Source organism: Pinus tabuliformis, chromosome 5_2 (genome assembly GCF_031772625.1).
Source record: "Pinus tabuliformis cultivar Carrire ecotype Pingquan chromosome 5_2, CPIR1, whole genome shotgun sequence".
Taxonomy (NCBI): domain Eukaryota; kingdom Viridiplantae; phylum Streptophyta; class Pinopsida; order Pinales; family Pinaceae; genus Pinus; species Pinus tabuliformis.
Window position 1 is genome coordinate 348,760,959 of NC_142306.1, and position 20,633 is coordinate 348,781,591.

A 20,633-nucleotide genomic window follows, 5' to 3' on the forward strand; every position below is an offset into this window, starting at 1 on the left:
TGCAATTTTAAAAAAATAATAATAATAATAAAATAAAATAAAAAATAAAAAATACGCACATTTGTCTTGTTGTTAGGAGTTCAACCTTGAAACGGTTTTAAATCTGTAATTTCAAATCTCCAAGTTCTAAAATTCAGTTCTGCAGTATCCCTCCGAGTCTTCTTTCCAACCCAACAATTCATACCAAGATTGGATTCTTCAAGAAAGAGTTATGCCCAATCTCCCATGATGACCTGATTATAGACTAGTTCAGTAGAGCGAACTTGTACGGAGTTCCACGTGTCACTGTTTCGACCTTTGGCCCTGAAAATGATACCCAAAAAACTACAGCCTGTCATATTTTAGTCACTTTTTACAAAATTCAAATTTGATTCTCATAGAGAAAGTTATGATGATTTTCTCTAGATCGCCTGTTTGAGATGGAATTATGGAGCCTGCAAAAACCCTAACTTCCTTAGATCATATATCTGAACATATAGCGATACAAGATCTTAAATTCGTACACAAGGTTCATTAATATTTCTACTCCACGTGGTTTCAATTTCATCTTTTGAAGCTTCGTAGAATTAAAGTTCTAGAGAAAATTCCACGATGGCTTGTTTGAAGAAGCAAAACCCTAGAATCCAAAGCTCTGATACCAAATGTTATGCAACAAGCTCACAAATAGATATATCAACGACTTAAAATTATTCTCTTCAAGGGGGAAACCTCCTTTAAATTATATAATAGAACAATTCTTAGATGATACAAATGACAAGACCTCCTTTGTATATATAAGAGTCCAAGGGATCACAATATAATCAAAGCCTACATAACAATAATAATGTAAGGGCACAACATAACAATAGTGGGCTTCTATGGGGCACAACAATAGCAATATGGGGGCTACATGGGCACAACAATAACAATAAAGGGGATACACTAGTATTATAGATACCTAACAAATGTTCCATATGCTTCCACAGAGATCATGAATTTGTTGCTTCATAGTACTAGTTTTCTCTCTTAAATATACGAGCTACCTCAGATCGTGTGAGCCTTATATAGCTAGAGATGTGAACCACAAAGAGCCACATATGTGCCAAATATGTGAACCTTTTCTCTACCTTAAAAGACCTAAACTCTTTTCCACAGACCATCAAAGATACCTCAAAATATGTTAGCTACATCTTGGCTATATCGAAGAGTGAATAGGCCCTTTATATAGTTTTTCCCTTGGTCGAATGGACATGTCCCTTACTGGAGCCAACATAGCATATCAAGAAGTCAACTAGATTTCATGGAGCCAACTAGAAAAATTGAGAAGGATGACCTGACTAGGAGGAAACCAACCTTACATTTTGGAGCCAAAACTTTAACTTAAAAAAATTCAAATTTCTTCTTTTGAAATTCACGATGGGAATTCGACTCAAAATAATTTTTCTTTTGACTCTTAGCATTAAAATATGATTTAAAAATTCATAATGACTCAAACATACATTATGAAGACTGACCATAGTTACAAAAATCAACATTCCCTCTTAACTAGTGAGGTATTCATAATGACTATCTAGATGTTCTCATGTTTACAAAATTTATCTATCGAAAGGTTATAACGAACCATCATTAGCCTTGTCAGCACCTTTGACATCATCAATATCATCTTGACATCAACCACTAGTTGGAAACTTTGTCATCATCAAGTAGTAGGAATCTCTGACATCATCATCATCATCACCATCAGCATCTACTAGTGGCCATATCCAGGGTGGTACCAATCCCATGGAAATTTCATCAGCATATCAGGACTCACTCCTCTAGAGTGATTGGTCCTCAAATCCCATGGCCTCTTCCTAGGCCAAAATGTTGAGACCCTCAACTAGCAAGCACTCACTCACCCATCCTGGTGAGCACGGTGGGCCAAGACCTAACTCAACCCCTCCTAGTTGGTGATCGGGTCTATATATTGAAAGGACCTCACTCCACCCTACCCAGTGTGTGATCAGGGTCCAAGACCTCACTCCACCCTACCTAGTGTGTGATCAGGGTCCAAATGTTGAAGGACCTCACTCCACCATTCTCGGTGTGTGATCAAGGTTCAGGATCTCACTCTACCATTCCTGGTGTGTGATCAAGGTCATCCTTCGAGAGCCACTCAGTTAGCCCTGCATGTTGATCACTTTGGGCCTCTCAGGCCCATTCTCCCTACCGAGAGAATGTCCATCCATGTTGCAGATATATTAGCACCCCCTCTCAACAAGAGGGGTAATCTCCATGAGCCTTGTCTTGTCTCTAAAGTACACCAACTTATCCCTCGGAAACAACTTCTTCAGAACATTAGCTTCATACAAATCTGTGGAGATGTACTCAAGCCTTATTTCTTTCCTTTGCACCATGTCATAGATGTAGTGGTACTTAATCTCAAGGAGTCCTGACTCATGATCATGTTGTCACCTGCACCTAATTAATAAGTCATGCAAGCTACGATCATAGTGCCTTCCTTTCAAGTTACAACATATTTGGCCTCTAAGTGTAACAAATGTATGCTTCCTATTCATCCATGATATTTTAGCCCAATTAGAAGTGATATACAAACTTCTTTTGTTTTCAACACACCTTGCCCAAGTTGAATTGTAGTTGTATTTCTCTGACTATGCCATGACCAATTGTACCATGTTGGTACTTCAACACATGTTGAGCTATGTTTCTTGGCTCAATTGATTTGCTTGCTTTTCTTAATCCATTATCTTGGATTGGTATTATTTCTGAAGCAAATCCTTCCATAGAAATCTTGATTTTCTCCCTTTTGTCATAGGTACTATCAACTACTTAGTCAAGATCCTTCATCTAAGGTCAACTCTCTCTTAAGATAAGCAAGGGTTTGTGGAGAGACATCTTCCTCTAGAGAACATCTTCTGATCAATGTGACTCTCTTTGACATATGAGACTTTCTGCATTTTTCTATAAGTCATGTAGGATCAATCAACACGCTAAGTGCATCAACTCAGAGGATCATGCACAAAGCCTCCTTTTTGCTTACAAGTATAGGACTTCTTCATGTACCTCACCATATTGAGGTAGTTCTTATGTACATTTTTTCTTTCATCAAAGATGACAATCTTTGCATCCATCAGATCAGAAATCATAAATATAATAAAAATTCAACAGAAGTGTACCTGACAAGGTGTTCCTTCATGTCCTTCTTTCCTCTTGCTAGATAATATTTCTCTTTGTAATTCTTGCCATCCAATCATATTTTTTCTTGATAGAAATCAAGGATATTGTGCTCCATCTGAGTCCAGATCTCATTTATTACAATATCTCTCATCACAGAAAGTCTCTTCATTGTAGCTTTTCTCTATTCTTCCATTTGTTGCCAAAAATCTTGGTAGCATTCAATATGTACCTGCATTCCTCATGAGGAGACCATGGAATAAAAATCACAACTAAGAAAAGAATTTAAGTACAAGAGACCTACTACTAGGAAAATTAACAATAGAAGTAGTAATCAAATGAGAGGGATACTTACTAGCTCCCTCTTGATCTTAGACTTTCTTACATCCAACTTGCAAATCAATCTAATTCACATCATCATCATGGTGTTATTCCTTTCTTGCAAGAGCCAGGGTTTTTATTTTCACTGGAAGTGTTGATCTAAAACCAAATCAAGGGATTTTGACCATAAATCCTTAGCGTTTTCTTGTCCAAACCCTTTTTGCTTGCTAGGGTTTCCTAACCCTAGATATGAAAACTTTAGAATATCAAAACTTTCCATCTTTCAAACCCTAGTTTTCTTGGAATACAACATACTTTTATATCCATAAGATCCCAATCCTTTAGAAAATAAACATATCAAACTAAAAATCATGTCTATATCACGGATCCTCCACTACTGCTTTAGCAACCATATGTTTTGGACTCCTCAAACCAAGTAGACATATATTTTGTCACATTTAATGTATGACTTTCACTAAGGCATACTTTCTGATGGGCCTCCAAATTAGACATAAATTAAGGCCCATTTGACCATCCTTCAACACATTAAACATATCTTTTTTCATTAGATGACATATTTTTAACTTTAATATGTTCATTATGAAGATTTGGAGGAGGAGATAATATAGGGAATTGCTCCCTACTACAGGAGGATCAAAATTGGATAATAAATGAACAAAATATCATGAAATTATTGACAAATTCCCATACTCCACTTATTGAGAATATTTAGGAATGTGTTCCCTGTCATTTAATGCAAATTCCTAGTGTTAGGAACTAGATCCACTTTTTGAGGGATTTTGGAGGGGAAAGTTGCCTCCTTTCAAGGATAATTCTTCCTCATCACTTTGTATAAGTACCAATTCGAATTTTCCTCTAGGGGCATATATTTCTTAGTCTTCTTATGGAGAAAACTTGTTATTTAGCAGCTCCACTTTCATTTCTAGCAGGAATGTACTTAGATTGATTCAAATAATGAAGTTTGGTGTCATTTTTAGCTTCTAAAGCTTGGTTTCCTTCATATGACTTTTATTATCCTTGGGCTTGGCCATTCCAGGAGCCTCAAATCCCTCTTGTACAATTTCTTTATTTTCTTTGAATGTTTTTTTCACTCACATCTCTTATTTCTGCATTTAGTGTTCATGCCTCTTTTGTTGTAGGTTACATTGGTTAAATTATTGAAGTGAGTTGTTTTGCAAGTTATTTATAGAGTCACAACCATGATGCATCCTTAGAACATATTTGAAAAATCATATTCATCATTGAGCTACTTGGATTGGTTTACTAGTTCACAAATCTAGAATTTCTGGAAGTCCCTTGTAGAAAAATAGTAGTAATTTTCTGCTATTTTTTAGAATGTGTTAATGAAATTCATTTAAGTTGATTCCACTTGGATTGGATCATAGAAACATTCAAGTTAATAAAAAAAATCACCCCATAGAATTTTCATTTGATTGGGTTAGACATTTGATAGGTTAACTAGCTCACTAATTTTTGAATTTCCGGTTCTTAAATAGTAACTTCCTGTTATTTTTTAGCACATGCTAATAGGGGTATTTTTGAGTGATTCCACTTGGAATGGAGTCCTAAGACATCCTACTTCATAAAAAAATTTGTCCCATATCATTTGAATCTGATTTTCTTGGGCATTTAGCAAGTTATCTCACTCTTGTAGCAATCTTGTCACTATTGTAGTAGTCTTGTAGCAGACTTATAGCAATTTGTTTTCAAGATTTTCCTTGCCTAGATTCACTCCAAAATCATGGTAAAAGTATATTTATAGCCTATGAAGGCTCTAAGGCCACTTTGGTTGAGATTAGGTTTGTTGAGGCCACCATATACGTCTTATATTGCTTACTTCTTGAATTTTGATTTCTAGAAATTAGTATAGATTCCTTTTCCACAATTTACTTTATGCAAAGTGTGATTTCATTTTTGCAAGAGTACTCTAGGAATTTTCTTTCCTGCAAAACAAAATATATCTCCTTTAAATGTCATTTCCTTTCCAACAAGATAGATTAGATTTGCTTAGTTGTCATTATGCTTTACATATTCACAAATAGAATAGATTTCCTTCATGCCATTTACTTTCCAAGTAGAATAGATTTGCTTATTGCAACTTAAGATTGCCGGCTTACTTAGATATTTGTTCATTTGAAGTTGTTTCATTGCCTTATTTAACTTGCATCAAAGGGAGTCGGACTAGGCAAAGAAAGGTATCTGTTGCGCATACAGTGTCGACCCCCTTTAAGTTTGTATGAACCTAGGGTTGATAATTTAAGTTGATAGCCTCAGGAGTTGCAACATTCTTGTTGCAATACTAGGGCTCATCACTTTCTTTAGGGTTGAGCACACATATAAAGTATGTATTTTCCCTCATGTAACCCTGGCATACTCAGTGAAATTTTACTTGCAAATTTTCAAAAGCAATGTAGCTTCAAGGACAATGTCTTTTGTACTCTCACTAGTTCCTTTTATACTGCATATCATGGAGACTGTTCTTGAGAAGTCAATTTCATTCCTTATACAAATTATGTCAAGATGTGGCTCTTATCAAAATGGGGCTGCGATCTCACGACTATAGATCTTCAAGGATTTGATTCTTGCATATAAGCTTATCACTTCAAGAATGTCATTTGCCTTCAAAAAAACTTGGATTAAATTTCATATCATGCTTTTGACATGCTTTACAACATCATCATATAGGTCTCACATATATCATTTTGTGACTACATTAACAATGTCATTTTACCTTTCCATATCAATGGACTTTTTCCAAGTGTCTTCAAGGATTCCTACATCAATATAGAGCTTCCAAAAGAATTAAGACATACCTAATATGACAAACTTCAGATTTGAAAACTTAGATTTATGTCCTAAATTTCTCAAAGGGATAGCAGGCAATTTCTAGCAACACAACTCCTCCTTCTTTATATAGAGAAAGGATATTCTTTTAAGATGACATTGGCTCCTTCAAGATATTAAGCTCATGAGTACTGAGGTGATACTTCTGGTAATTCCTTGGACTAGGACTCGAAAGAGACAGAAAAATTGATCTTCAATAAAGGGAGACTTTCACAGAGTTTTGATTTTGCGCTTGAGAGATCATCTAGCCTTGGATTTCATCCTCCTTTCTAGCCTTCATCTGAAACCTTTTGACTTCAAGAGATGACATTAAAGCAAATCTAGGTTTTATAACTTCATTTCTTTGAGGAATCTTCTTTAAGTATTTAATTCAGAGAACTGTATCCATAGACCTTCTGAGGTTTTTACCCTGTTTTAATTATTGTCTGAGACTATGTTCTGAAGTGAAAGATTTTTCAGCCTTCCAATTTCCAGGGTTAATCCAAGATTGAAAATATTATTATTATTAATCTTGAGGCTTTCCACATATTTCAAACTGCAATGTGAAATAGTCTTTTATCATGCTTCCTCTGATATTTTCTAATAGAGACCTAAAGTAAATTTGTCCTATCTGCAACATATATACCTAAGGTCTAATGCTTTAGGATTTTCTGCCTTCTTTAGCATATTACAAACTTGAGGTCTCCTCACAATTTTCTTTCAACAAATAATCTTAAAGTAGGGGATAGAATTCTATCCTACTGTGCTTAGGTGTTGGACTGCTCTTCCACCAGGCTCTGATACCATGTTGATTTTTATGTGTCGTTCAAATTGATAATTATTTTTTATATCATGTTCTTATTAGCATTCTCTCATTCAATAATTACACAAAAATACATCAACCATATAACATATCAGTACATTAGATCATGAAGAGACAATCCACACAAAGAGCACAGAGATTTACCCTGGGAAAGCCCTTAAAGGGAAAAACCCAACAACCCTTTCAATAGAGAATTATTTAGACCAACAAAGATACATATAAGTCAATTATGGCAAACCTAGGCCATCCTCCTAGTCAAGTCAACTAGCCCATGCTCTTCTTCCTTATTCAGAAAATCATTATCAAAATCTTGCCTCATAAATGTGAGCCTTTGTGCCACAGTGTTCGCTTCTCTTCACTTTATGCCGCCACAGACATATAAAATACGAAATCAAAAGATACTCCATATGCTAGCACAAAGAGGTTCCATACACTGCCACAAAAATGTTCCATACCCTACCACAGAGATCATGTATTTGTTGCTTCATAGTACTAATTTTCTCTCTTAAATATGTGAGATACCTCATATTATGCGAGCCTTGTAAAGCCACATATGCCAGCCATATACTCAGAAGAGAAGAACCTTTTCTCTTCCTTAGAATACCTAAATTTTCTACCCCAAACCATCGAAGATACCTCAAAAGATGTGAGCTACATCTTGGCTAGATGGGAGAGTGAATAGGCCCTTTATATAGCTTTTCCCTTGGCAGAATGGATGTGTCCCTTGCTAGAGCTGACCTAAGCATATTAGGAAGCTAACTAGACTTCATGGAGCCGACTAAAACATTTGAGAAGGTTGACTTGACTAGGAGGAGACCAACCTTACATTTTGGAGCCAAAACTTTAACTTAAAATTTTCAAATTTCATCTTTTGAAAGTCACAATGGGACTTTGACAATTTTTCTTTTGACTCTTAGCATTAATGACTTAAACATACGTTATGAAAACCAACCATAATTACAAAAAACAACAAGGGCCCCTTTCTCATGAAGTAGATCAACATTTGTAGATGGTAGACTTGTAGAGTTTTCATCTTAATTGTAACTAGATTGTGTCATGCTAATGTATTTTTTTTCTCAACAAATATTATTTCCAGAGCAATTATTGATTGATTAAAAAACTCATTAAAGATATCTACTAAACCATCCTCTTGTTCGTGTGCAAACATATGGTACTAGGTGACTTAGTGAGTTCTTAAAACTTCATCTCATCTTAATGTAGAATGGAAGTGTAGTACTTGTGAGGAAAATAAACCTTAAGGGGTCATTATTACATTGCCCTTACCTGAACTGACTGAGCCCCATTTACTATTCAAGCTTGAGAAGCAGTGGTTTCTTTGAAGTATTATGCAAGTGTAATTTTCAGTGCTTTCAGATGTTATACTGTCAAGATAGTCTGAGCTTTAGTCCTGCACATAATGTGTTTGTACCTTATAAGTTTATGAGCCCCAGGTTGATGATTGATGTCTGAGGTTTATGTATATAAATAAATCAACAATATGGAGATGAAAAACCCCACCCCATAACCTTATGGCAATTAAAATATAATAAAAAAATATAAATTAGGTTTGAATGCCAAATGGAACCTAAGTGGAGCACTAACATGCATGGCTTGATTTAAGGTGGGGGAGTAATTGTCTCACACGACATCCTCCTTTGTCAGACTTCTAAGGGTGGTGGATATGTATCCCACTTGATTAGAGTATGTGTTATGCTATGTCATATTGTTGTGATGGGCACCCTGGCAACAGGGTTCATCTGCTTCGAAAGGATTGAGATAAGTATTGGTGACTTGGTGGTACACTAGAGTGTTTACCAAATTGGCATGGCCTCTAGGCACATTATATGTGGCAATTATTGGCAAACATGATGTATTGGAGATCAACAATGTGTGAAGCAGATTAATGAAATGAAGTGAATGGGTACTACCTCAGTGGATGTCAAGCATGGCAAGCTCAACCTCCTTAAATTTTGGAGTGTGTGTAGATGGTTCTTAAGCGTGTTATCATATTTCTATGAAGTTCAACGTTGTGTTAACCATATGCCCTTATGTTTGGCTTGTCTAAAGTCAAACCATCTCATCCATCTACAAATTTTGGTGGTTAGAATCCTTAGATGTACACTAATTAGGGGAACTTCGACCTGGGTTTGTTTGAGGAATCATTAGGGAGATGCTTTACACAATTGCCATAATACAATTGTTCTATTATAGAGGCAAGAAAATTTAGGAACTGGGGATTCTCATATGCTTTGCAACATTTCTGAAGCTCTTGTTTTTTTTAGTTCATATTGATATTTCTCTTTGTTGTTTAGTTCAAGTAGATGTTCAAATCATCTTTTACGAGTCGTGTAATGCTCTGTTAAAGTGAACCCCTTGGAATTATGTTGGAGAATTTCTCAACAAAATCGAAGTTCAAAATTTTTGAAGCCCTCTTCAAAGCAATGCTAGTTGGGACCCTCTCTATCAATCAACCGAAGGAGGAAATAGTCGGGCCTTGGTCATTCCCACATCATTTCATCACCACTTGGGTAAAGTGGGACTCTTTCTACAATGCTTTGAAGTTGGAAGGATCTTGACATGTTGCACCACTCCGAAGATAGGAATAGTAAGATTTTGGAAAGAATTAATCAAATGCATAATGAAATTATCTCCCTACGTATGAGATACAATCAACTTGTTTTTATTCTTATGTACACTATGGAGATATTAATTGATCATCAAACTACTTTGTAGAGGGCCGAGGATGAGATCACAAGTTTACAATAGCGAATTGAAGAATTGCAATACTCACTTAACAAAAATCCTACAAACCACTCTTCATCTAGCAACATTGTCAATCAAGCCGATCAAATTTTGTTTGACCTAAATCTTCTTTTCTCCCTCAAGTCTAAGGAGTTGGATCAAGAGATTTAGTCCACCCCTAAGATTGTTTTTATGTAAAGTAAATCTTGTCTACTTTTGCTTGTATTTTGGTGTGTTTACCCATGTACATTTAGAAAAATGGAAATCATGGATGTAAAAATTTTAAGTCCAATGGGTAATACCCATAATAGATATATGGGAAAGCAAATCAATTGGAAAATCCTAGTTTTGATGTACCAGTTGCATTCACATCGCATATTTTGTTAATACAAATTTCTTGTTTAGGTGTAATAGATTAAAAAAAATGTTCAAAGTCATATGTTCTTTACTCCTAGCTTTGGAAGTGGATTGTATGAAAACTTGTAAGTAATCTTGTTATAGTGTTTGCAAATAAAGTAACCAGTTTGGTAGACAAACCTAGCTTATAGTCCTCATGTTTTATGTATGGATCTTATGTGTTTGCATTAGCAATGTTGGCTATCATCCTTGTTGTACTGTGTTTTAAATTTAACGAAAATGTATGGTTTTTAGATGCAATGACTAAACTTGTTCAAATTTGCTTTTTTTCAATCTTAATACAAGAACTAAGGTATATCATAGTGGTATTTAAGCTCATACTTCAACAAATGTGTGTATGTTGAAAACTAAAATTGGCATCGTTGAAAATCTAACATTTAAAGATTGATATATTCCTATCCAATATTGGCAGTGTCAGAATCCAATATTGATACTATTAGACCCTAAATTCTAGGGGATATATCCAAATTCAATGAAATTGTTGTTCTTCTTCATGCACTAACGTATAAGAATTAGAGTGCTTTATGTTGTGTATCTTGGCACACTAGCACAATTGCAAGGAAAAGAGACGTATTATTAAATTGGTTTCTCCTTTAATTATTGTGAACATGCTCGACAGCAACCAAAATAATTTGGCTCACCTAAAATGCCAAGTACATACCTTTACTATCCCATTATTTATGATGCTTATTCTAAGAAGTCTCATTGCAAAGAAATAAAAGAGAATAAATGTCATTTGCAAAGTTAATCACTTATAAGAAGATAAATAACAAATTTAACAAAGAGTTTACAAGGAACAATTATTGCTCATAGAGAGCATGCCATTGGATATACATTTTTCCCATCTCACTCAACAAGGATTTTCGTTTCTTTCGAGCATTAGCAATATTATGATAAAATCATGTAATGATCATTAACAACAGCAACAAAAAATATTGCTGTAATTTCATAAGCATAATTGCTAGCCCTCTATTAAAAATTATAAGTTGCTTATGACATAGCTTCATTTGGTTCAATAACATAGATTCAAGGCAACATATATCTAAGACAAAATATTCTATCACCCCACTAAATGGGATTGACCTGGCAGATTCATTTCGCAATTCCAAGAGGTATTCCTTGACTGCATGCCCATGTCACCATATCTAGGTCCTGTATACAAAGTAATTATGATTACATAATGATAACAAATACATTTTGCATGAATGGTTCGTAATTATATGTTAACATGCAGTTGAAAGAATCAAAATTGTTATTTCGGGAACTTGTATTAATCATGATGTCTAAAGTTATCATAAACTCAAAAAAACGTGCTACAGGTAACCTAAAAGAAGCTCAAACAAGCGTGTTACATATATCTAGCCACCTAAAAGAAGTAATGTTCAAAGATATATATGCGACAAGGCTCTGTTGTCGCGCAGATTGGCACGACAACGCTCGGACCGGGGGCTGTCACTCTGATCCCCGATCCCTCCGTTTGAGCCTGTCTCCCGCGGCTAAGGGGGGTAGACCCTGCGAGATAGTGAAGACCAACTGCCAAACAGTTGGTTGGGAGACACGAGACACGATATGAAAAGCACTAGATGGATTTAGAGATTTAATAGACCAGTGCCTTGTGGAGTCAATGTTTAAATGATTACTTTTTAAATGATAAAGAAACATGGACCATGAACAGCAACCATCTATCATCAGCTAAATCATGCAACCAAAACGATATCCGGCAACTGAAAGCTTTGAAGAGATAAATGCCTTAAACCACCATGAGCATCATGAATTATTAACCAGACATTGGATTTCGCATCTCGGCTTGAAAATTTAGATCCCAGCATGAAAGATATAACATGAAAACCACTGAGACTGGCAAAAATAATTTTCCACGAAAATTTTATATTTTTTCGAAATTTTTTTTTTTTTTTTTTTAATAAAAGGGCAAAATTCCTAAAACTATATTAATATCTAAAACCTAAATTACTTTAAATTAAAATCTAAAATTAAAAGCTATAAAACAAAAACTACAAAATCTAATTAAATGAAACCTTTTTATTTTTTTATAACCAAACAAAAAAAAAAAACAAAATTAAAATCTAATGACTAAATATTAAAAAAAATACACAATTTATTAAATCTAAACCTAAGACCCCTTTTTTTTATTTTTATTTTTTATAAAAAAAACAGAAAACGATTTATTAAAAATTTACATCTAAAAATTAAAAAAAAAATACGTAACTATGCTATGCAACACATTGACACTGATTAACCTACGCTAAAAATTAAAACGCATTGAAATTTAAGCTAACTAGACACCCACGCGAATACCCTAAAGGCAATCACGCAGACGGCTAACTAGACTATGCTGTTAACGTGAAAGCGAAAACTGTGTATCGAATCGGAAATGAGAACCCGTCTTAAAGCAGAGAAACCCTGCCGTCGAAAGTGATAAGAGCATTACCATTATATGATTTTGTCCTTAAAATACCAATACGCATTACCTCATACGCGTGCTGAAAGAATTTTGACGGTTTTTTGCAAATGAAATGGTGATGGAAGATCTGCGCAACTGGGGCTTAATTCTTCAACGCATATAGTAATATTACCTGGCCCGCATCATTTGATTTCTTTGTGTATTTTGCAGGTGCGATTGCAGATTTGGAGCTCCAGCTATTATATAAACCCTCCAGCGTTTTCCCTGAAGCTGTTGATTGCTTGCGTAAATGGACGAGAATCGTAACCCTGGACAGAAGCTTAATTGCATATTGCATATACGATGAATAAAGAACCGAATTGAATCGAAACCCCTGTCACATACTCAGGACTTCAAGCACGTTATGTGACCCAAAAAATCGATTTTTTCTGCTACGGATTATGCCCAAGCCGTCTAACAAAATGATTCACTGAATGAAATCAATATACCTGGAAATCTCATTTACCTGGTATGTTGAATGATTTCGATACCTGTGGCGACAAACCAAGTCTTTGACAGATTGGTGAGAAAATTTCTGGTGCTTGAAAAGATGTACCCAGGAGATCCACAACCAGGCCACGCAAATGCTTCGATCACTGAAGAATTTCTGAAGATGGCTCAAAAGCAGACTAGCAGGACAGCGTATGTCAAAAATTTTTCCTTTCACTGATACCAGCCAAAGATGATGAAATCACCCAAGAAATGATATACGCCCTAAACGAAAACTGAAAACCCTAAAAAAAAAATGAAACCTTAGGACAGCTTAAAAATTTACAGATTTGGCCCCTGAAATGCCAGATTTAACAATAATTGCAGTAATGCTTTCAGAATATCAGAAATTTTGAACTTCACTGTGAACAGAAAGAAAAATCTCTCAATGTAAAACGTGAAATAAACTTAAAAGATTAACCCAGGGCACAATCAGCTGGGCTCTGCACAGAAAGTGCTTGCAGGAGTTGGTTGGTTCAGCCGAGAACTTCCCCGAACGCCCACAAAATTTCCTTCAAAAAATGTTTTCCTGCACATCTCAAGCAACCATCAGCAAAGAGAGAGAGAAAACTGCTAGATCTCAGGAAATAATGGAGATACCTGCCATTATTTCAGAAACCCTAGCAGCCCTCAAACCCTAGCAGGTGAACAAGATACCTGTGCTCACACTACTCTAAAAAACTAGCTATGATTAATGGCTGAAAATTGAAATATGCAGAAAATTAAAGATCTCACAGCAATTCCAGAGAGCAACACCAACACGATTTGGACCCCAAAGTCTTCTTTATTAATCAGAAATCAAATTACAAGAGAGCTTTCAGTACAGACTCACAGATCAGATGATCTCAAATGACTCCCTAAGACCCTATATAAAGGAAATGATCCTAACGGCTAGTTCAAGTGATCCATGTAGAAATGATCTCGACCGTTGATGAGGATCAAGACATCTCTTGATCTCATCCGTCGATTTATTAACTTAAAATATTATTATTTTATTAGTTAGGGTTTTTGCTTGATTTTTTTAATTTTTTATTATTTTTATTCATTTTTTAATTTTTTAATTCATTTTAAAATGGATCACTGAACTAAACCTTCGGAAACATCACCTAGGACCTAGGACTTAGGACTCATGAGGGGATTTAAAACATTTCTCGACCCTCAGGACACATTACATCATGACTTTTACAAAATTACAACTTAAGGGACAAACCCATTTAATACAGACCCTCACAAAACACCCAGCTCTGCGACACAACGATAATCTAGCAGATCGACACACTAGGATTCTCCTAAAGTTCTAATGACAAAATCAATCCCGGCTTTGGGGTCAGGTTTGAAGGAAAACTCTGCCGATCCGTGGATCGGTGAGACAAAAAACCTTCCGGGACGTAGATTAACATCAAAAAGTTAGGTCCACCTAGGCAAATTACATACATGACTCATGTCTGCTAAGATTATTTACAATTAATACATGCAGACTGGGTTTACAATCAAAAAGATCAAGCTGCTGATGATGGCAGGATGGCACGGACATGCTGATCAGGTGCTGCTTCTTTCTGTCAAGAAAATCGGGGTGCACTGCATGGTTGGTTGACCAGTAGAGGTCAACATCTGGCTCTACTTGGGGACACGTTGCTGCTTGCAGGAATGTGAGAATCCAGAATCTGCATCCATACAACACAAAAATAAGTAGCGTCCATCCCAAAAAATCAGCATATACATTAAGCACAGGAAAGATAAAAGCTCTTCATTTATTAACGATCTAATAACATGAAAAGTAAATCTAATCCTAAAACAGAAATGAAATGCTGAAAAGACAAGGAGTAGAGTTAGAAATACAATACAAAAAATGCCTCACGGCATCAGATGTGTTCAATATAGTGCATACTGAGCATTTGCCTGCTTTCAGGCAAATCTGTCGGCTGCTTGTCGGATGTGCCATGTCCAATTTTGCATATGGTAGGACTCCTTCCTATCCGAAAATCAAGCTGCTCACGGTCGTCTGATGCATCAAATCTTCGTCTAATCTTCTTCCTCTTGCGCTTCTTCTTTCTGACAGGATAAATTACTGATGATCTGGAACTTTCTGTTTCGAAACTATCAGATGAAGTGTGTAAGATATGCATGCTAAGTCCGTTTGTGTCTTGCATCTGATTTTTATCGTTTTTAAGCTTATCTGGATCATCTTCAATTATCCACCTAATGACCTCCTCATAGTAAGATGGAACTTGTTGCGGCAAATGAGAAGGCTCTTGGTTTCTCTTATCATCTGACCATTGTTGAATCTTTTGAACTTGTATTCTAATGGCATCCATCTGACTAGAGCATTTATCCCTTATAGCGCTGATTTGCATGGCATGGTTTTCTTGCATGTGTTTTATTACCTTATCATTCTTTTCCTCTATGTCCATCAAGCAATGTTGCATGAAATTTATCTCTTCTTTATGATTCGCTTGCATGTTTCCAATTTCCGTTTCATGTTTAGTTTTCATGGCCTCAATTTCCTTAGCATGCTGATTTTGCGTGTCCTCAATCTCCTTATTACGTTTTTCCAGATGGGTGCGTAAAGTTTTAACATTATTGATAAGATTAGTTTGGTTGCTTTCCAGATTTTTCACCAGCATCTTTAAATCTTGTATTATTTGCTTTTGCTCCTCCTTTTCATTGTCATTTATCCCTGATTTTTCACTATGATGATCTGCAATATTTCCGGTGGATGACACATTTTGACCTTGAAATCTTTCTTCAACAGCTGAATTACTTTCTTTCTGCTCAACAATTTTAGAAGTAGAAGGCAAGCTGTTTGGACTATCATATCTATCTTTAAAAGCATTGAGAATGTCTTGTAAAGAAGTGAAAAAATCATTAGGAAAGTTATTAAACCAATTCAAGGCATCACCCTCTAAAGAACGGACAAATAGACGCATCTTGAAATCTTCATTATTATATTGAGGAAATCTACAGTATAAGATCATTACACAAGTAAACATGTTTAAATGCCTTTTAACAGCGACCGAATCATCACCCGAGAACTTAAGTAATTTACCAATGGCCTCTTTCGGAAGATCATGGAGATTATCAGTAAAATGACATGGTTTAAATGAATAATCCATGATGAACAATAAGGGATCAAATGGATGATAGAAAGAGATTTCTGCTCAAGAAAATTAAGAGATGAGAGAAGTGGAGTCGCCACTTGAACAATGAATCTGATTCTAGGATCCAAAAAGTAACCACAAGCAGATATGAGGAAAGATTCTTGTCTGGGAAAAATGAGAAAAATGGAGTCGCCACCCAAACAAGAAACAAAACCGAAGAGATGCTGCTGATATGTGATGAAAAGATGCCCAAATTATTTGAATCTGCCAGCTCAAATGAGAGATGAGAAGATGAGAAGATGAATGTCGATGAAACCCCAGGAACAGAAAAACTCTGTCCCCGGCAACGGCGCCAAAAATGTTGTCGCGCAGATTGGCACGACAACGCTCGGACCGGGGGCTGTCACTCTGATCCCCGATCCCTCCGTTTAAGCCTGTCTCCCGCGGCTAAGGGGGGTAGACCCTGCGAGATAGTGAAGACCAACTGCCAAACAGTTGGTTGGGAGACACGAGACACGATATGAAAAGCACTAGATGGATTTAGAGATTTAATAGACCAGTGCCTTGTGGAGTCAATGTTTAAATGATTACTTTTTAAATGATAAAGAAACATGTACCATGAACAGCAACCATCTATCATCAGCTAAATCATGCAACCAAAACGATATCCGGCAACTGAAAGCTTTGAAGAGATAAATGCCTTAAACCACCATGAGCATCATGAATTATTAACCAGACATTGGATTTCGCATCTCGGCTTGAAAATTTAGATCCCAGCGTGAAAGATATAACATGAAAACCACTGAGACTGGCAAAAATAATTTTCCACGAAAATTTTTTATTTTTTTTTATTTTTTATTTTTTTATAAAAAGGGCAAAATTCCTAAAACTATATTAATATCTAAAACCTAAATTACTTTAAATTAAAATCTAAAATTAAAAGCTATAAAACAAAAACTACAAAATCTAATTAAATGAAACCTTTTTATTTTTTTATAACCAAACAAAAAAAAAACAAAATTAAAATCTAATGACTAAATATTAAAAAAAATACACAATTTATTAAATCTAAACCTAAGACCCCTTTTTTTTATTTTTATTTTTTATAAAAAAAACAGAAAACGATTTATTAAAAATTTACATCTAAAAATTAAAAAAAAATACGTAACTATGCTATGCAACACATTGAAACTGATTAACCTACGCTAAAAATTAAAACGCATTGAAATTTAAGCTAAGAGATACCCACGCGAATACCCTAAAGGCAATCACGCAGACGGCTAACTAGACTATGCTGTTAACGTGAAAGCGAAAACTGTGTATCGAATCGGAAATGAGAACCCGTCTTAAAGCAGAGAAACCCTGCCGTCGAAAGTGATAAGAGCATTACCATTATATGATTTTGTCCTTAAAATACCAATACGCATTACCTGATACGCGTGCTGAAAGAATTTTGACGGTTTTTTGCAGATGAAATGGTGATGGAAGATCTGCGCAACTGGGGCTTAATTCTTCAACGCATATAGTAATATTACCTGGCCCGCATCATTTGATTTCTTTGTGTATTTTGCAGGTGCGATTGCAAATTTGGAGCTCCAGCTATTATATAAACCCTCCAGCGTTTTCCCTGAAGCTGTTGATTGCTTGCGTAAATGGACGAGAATCGTAACCCTGGACAGAAGCTTAATTGCATATTGCATATACGATGAATAAAGAACCGAATTGAATCGAAACCCCTGTCACATACTCAGGACTTCAAGCACGTTATGTGACCCAAAAAATCGATTTTTTCTGCTACGGATTATGCCCAAGCCGTCTAACAAAATGATTCACTGAATGAAATCAATATACCTGGAAATCTCATTTACCTGGTATGTTGAATGATTTCGATACCTGCGGCGACAAACCAAGTCTTTGACAGATTGGTGAGAAAATTTCTGGTGCTTGAAAAGATGTACCCAGGAGATCCACAACCAGGCCACGCAAATGCTTCGATCACTGAAGAATTTCTGAAGATGGCTCAAAAGCAGACTAGTAGGACAGCGTATGTCAAAAATTTTTCCTTTCTCTGATACCAGCCAAAGATGATGAAATCACCCAAGAAATGATATACGCCCTAAACGAAAACTGAAAACCCTAAAAAAAAAATGAAACCTTATGACAGCTTAAAAATTTACAGATTTGGCCCCTGAAATGCCAGATTTAACAATAATTGCAGTAATGCTTTCAGAATATCAGAAATTTTGAACTTCACTGTGAACAGAAAGAAAAATCTCTCAATGTAAAACGTGAAATAAACTTAAAAGATTAACCCAGGGCACAATCAGCTGGGCTCTGCACAGAAAGTGCTTGCGGGAGTTGGCTGGTTCAACCGAGAACTTCCCCGAACGCCCACAAAATTTCCTTCAAAAAATGTTTTCCTGCACATCTCAAGCAACCATCAGCAAAGAGAGAGAGAAAACTGCTAGATCTCAGGAAATAATGGAGATACCTGCCATTATTTCAGAAACCCTAGCAGCCCTCAAACCCTAGCAGGGGAACAAGATACCTGTGCTCACACTACTCTAAAAAACTAGCTATGATTAATGGCTGAAAATTGAAATATGCAGAAAATTAAAGATCTCACAGCAATTCCAGAGAGCAACACCAACACGATTTGGACCCCAAAGTCTTCTTTATTAATCAGAAATCAGATTACAAGAGAGCTTTCAGTACAGACTCACAAATCAGATGATCTCAAATGACTCCCTAAGACCCTATATAAAGGAAATGATCCTAACGGCTAGTTCAAGTGATCCATGTAGAAATGATCTCGACCGTTGATGAGGATCAAGACATCTCTTGATCTCATCCGTCGATTTATTAACTTAAAATAATATTATTTTATTAGTTAGGGTTTTTGCTCGATTTTTTTAATTTTTTATTATTTTTATTCATTTTTTAATTTTTTAATTCATTTTAAAATGGATCACTAAACTAAACCTTCGGAAACATCACCTAGGACCTAGGACTTAGGACTCATGAGGGGATTTAAAACATTTCTCGACCCTCAGGACACATTACATCATGACTTTTACAAAATTACAACTTAAGGGACAAACCCATTTAATACAGACCCTCACAAAACACCCAGCTCTGCGACACAACGATAATCTAGCAGATCGACACACTAGGATTCTCCTAAAGTTCTAATGACAAAATCAATCCCGGCTTTGGGGTCAGGTTTGAAGGAAAACTCTGCCGATCCGTGGATCGGTGAGACAAAAAACCTTCCGGGACGTAGATTAACATCAGAAAGTTAGGTCCACCTAGGCAAATTACATACATGACTCATGTCTGCTAAGATTATTTACAATTAATACATGCAGACTGGGTTTACAATCAAAAAGATCAAGCTGCTGATGATGGCAGGATGGCACGGACATGCTGATCAGGTGCTGCTTCTTTCTGTCAAGAAAATCGGGGTGCACTGCATGGTTGGTTGACCAGTAGAGGTCAACAGGCTCAATTTATAATACTAAAGCATGCTATTAATAATGATCTTAAAAGCTCATACATCGAAATATATAACAAATAAATGCTATAACAGGTTTACAAAGAGTTAAAAAAGAAAATATAAACTTACAACAAGACCACAAGCAAAAAGTTTATAAATATTTATACTCTAAAAAGTACTCAATTATATAATTTATGAAATGTCTAATTCTTGCCGTTTTGATTATATGCAAAGCAACACAACAGAAATTCACTATCGCCACAATGGCATATAGACCTACTAAAGAATATATTCAAAATTAAGAAATCATAATTAAATGACCAATAACTTAGCATAGTATTCTCCCTATCAAAATTGTGATATCTTGCACTTCAACCTTGCACTTCAACCTTGTGAATAGCAAAGACCATGCAATAGTTGAGGATCTTAAATGAAAAAGATCCAACCACATTTGAAATGAGTCCGACACAAAGATTCACCTAAAGCTAAGCAAAGGCTATTTGCATGGAAATTATTGAGCTCTTGTCACTTCTTTATCCTTAGCCACGTATTATAGATTTTAGGTCTTTGTCTTATGTGATTGGTGTTTTGTAAATGTTTCAGCATTTTGTATTGTTTTTAGAAATTTCAACTTCAAATCCTAATACTTAATCAATAAATCAAAAGGTATACTTTAAATATGTTGATGGAGCACCTCATCCTACCTCGTCTTTTAGGATGGCTTTTAAATGTAATGTTCATTACACCCTTCCAGTAGATTTCTAACAACCAAATTAATTCAACATTTTC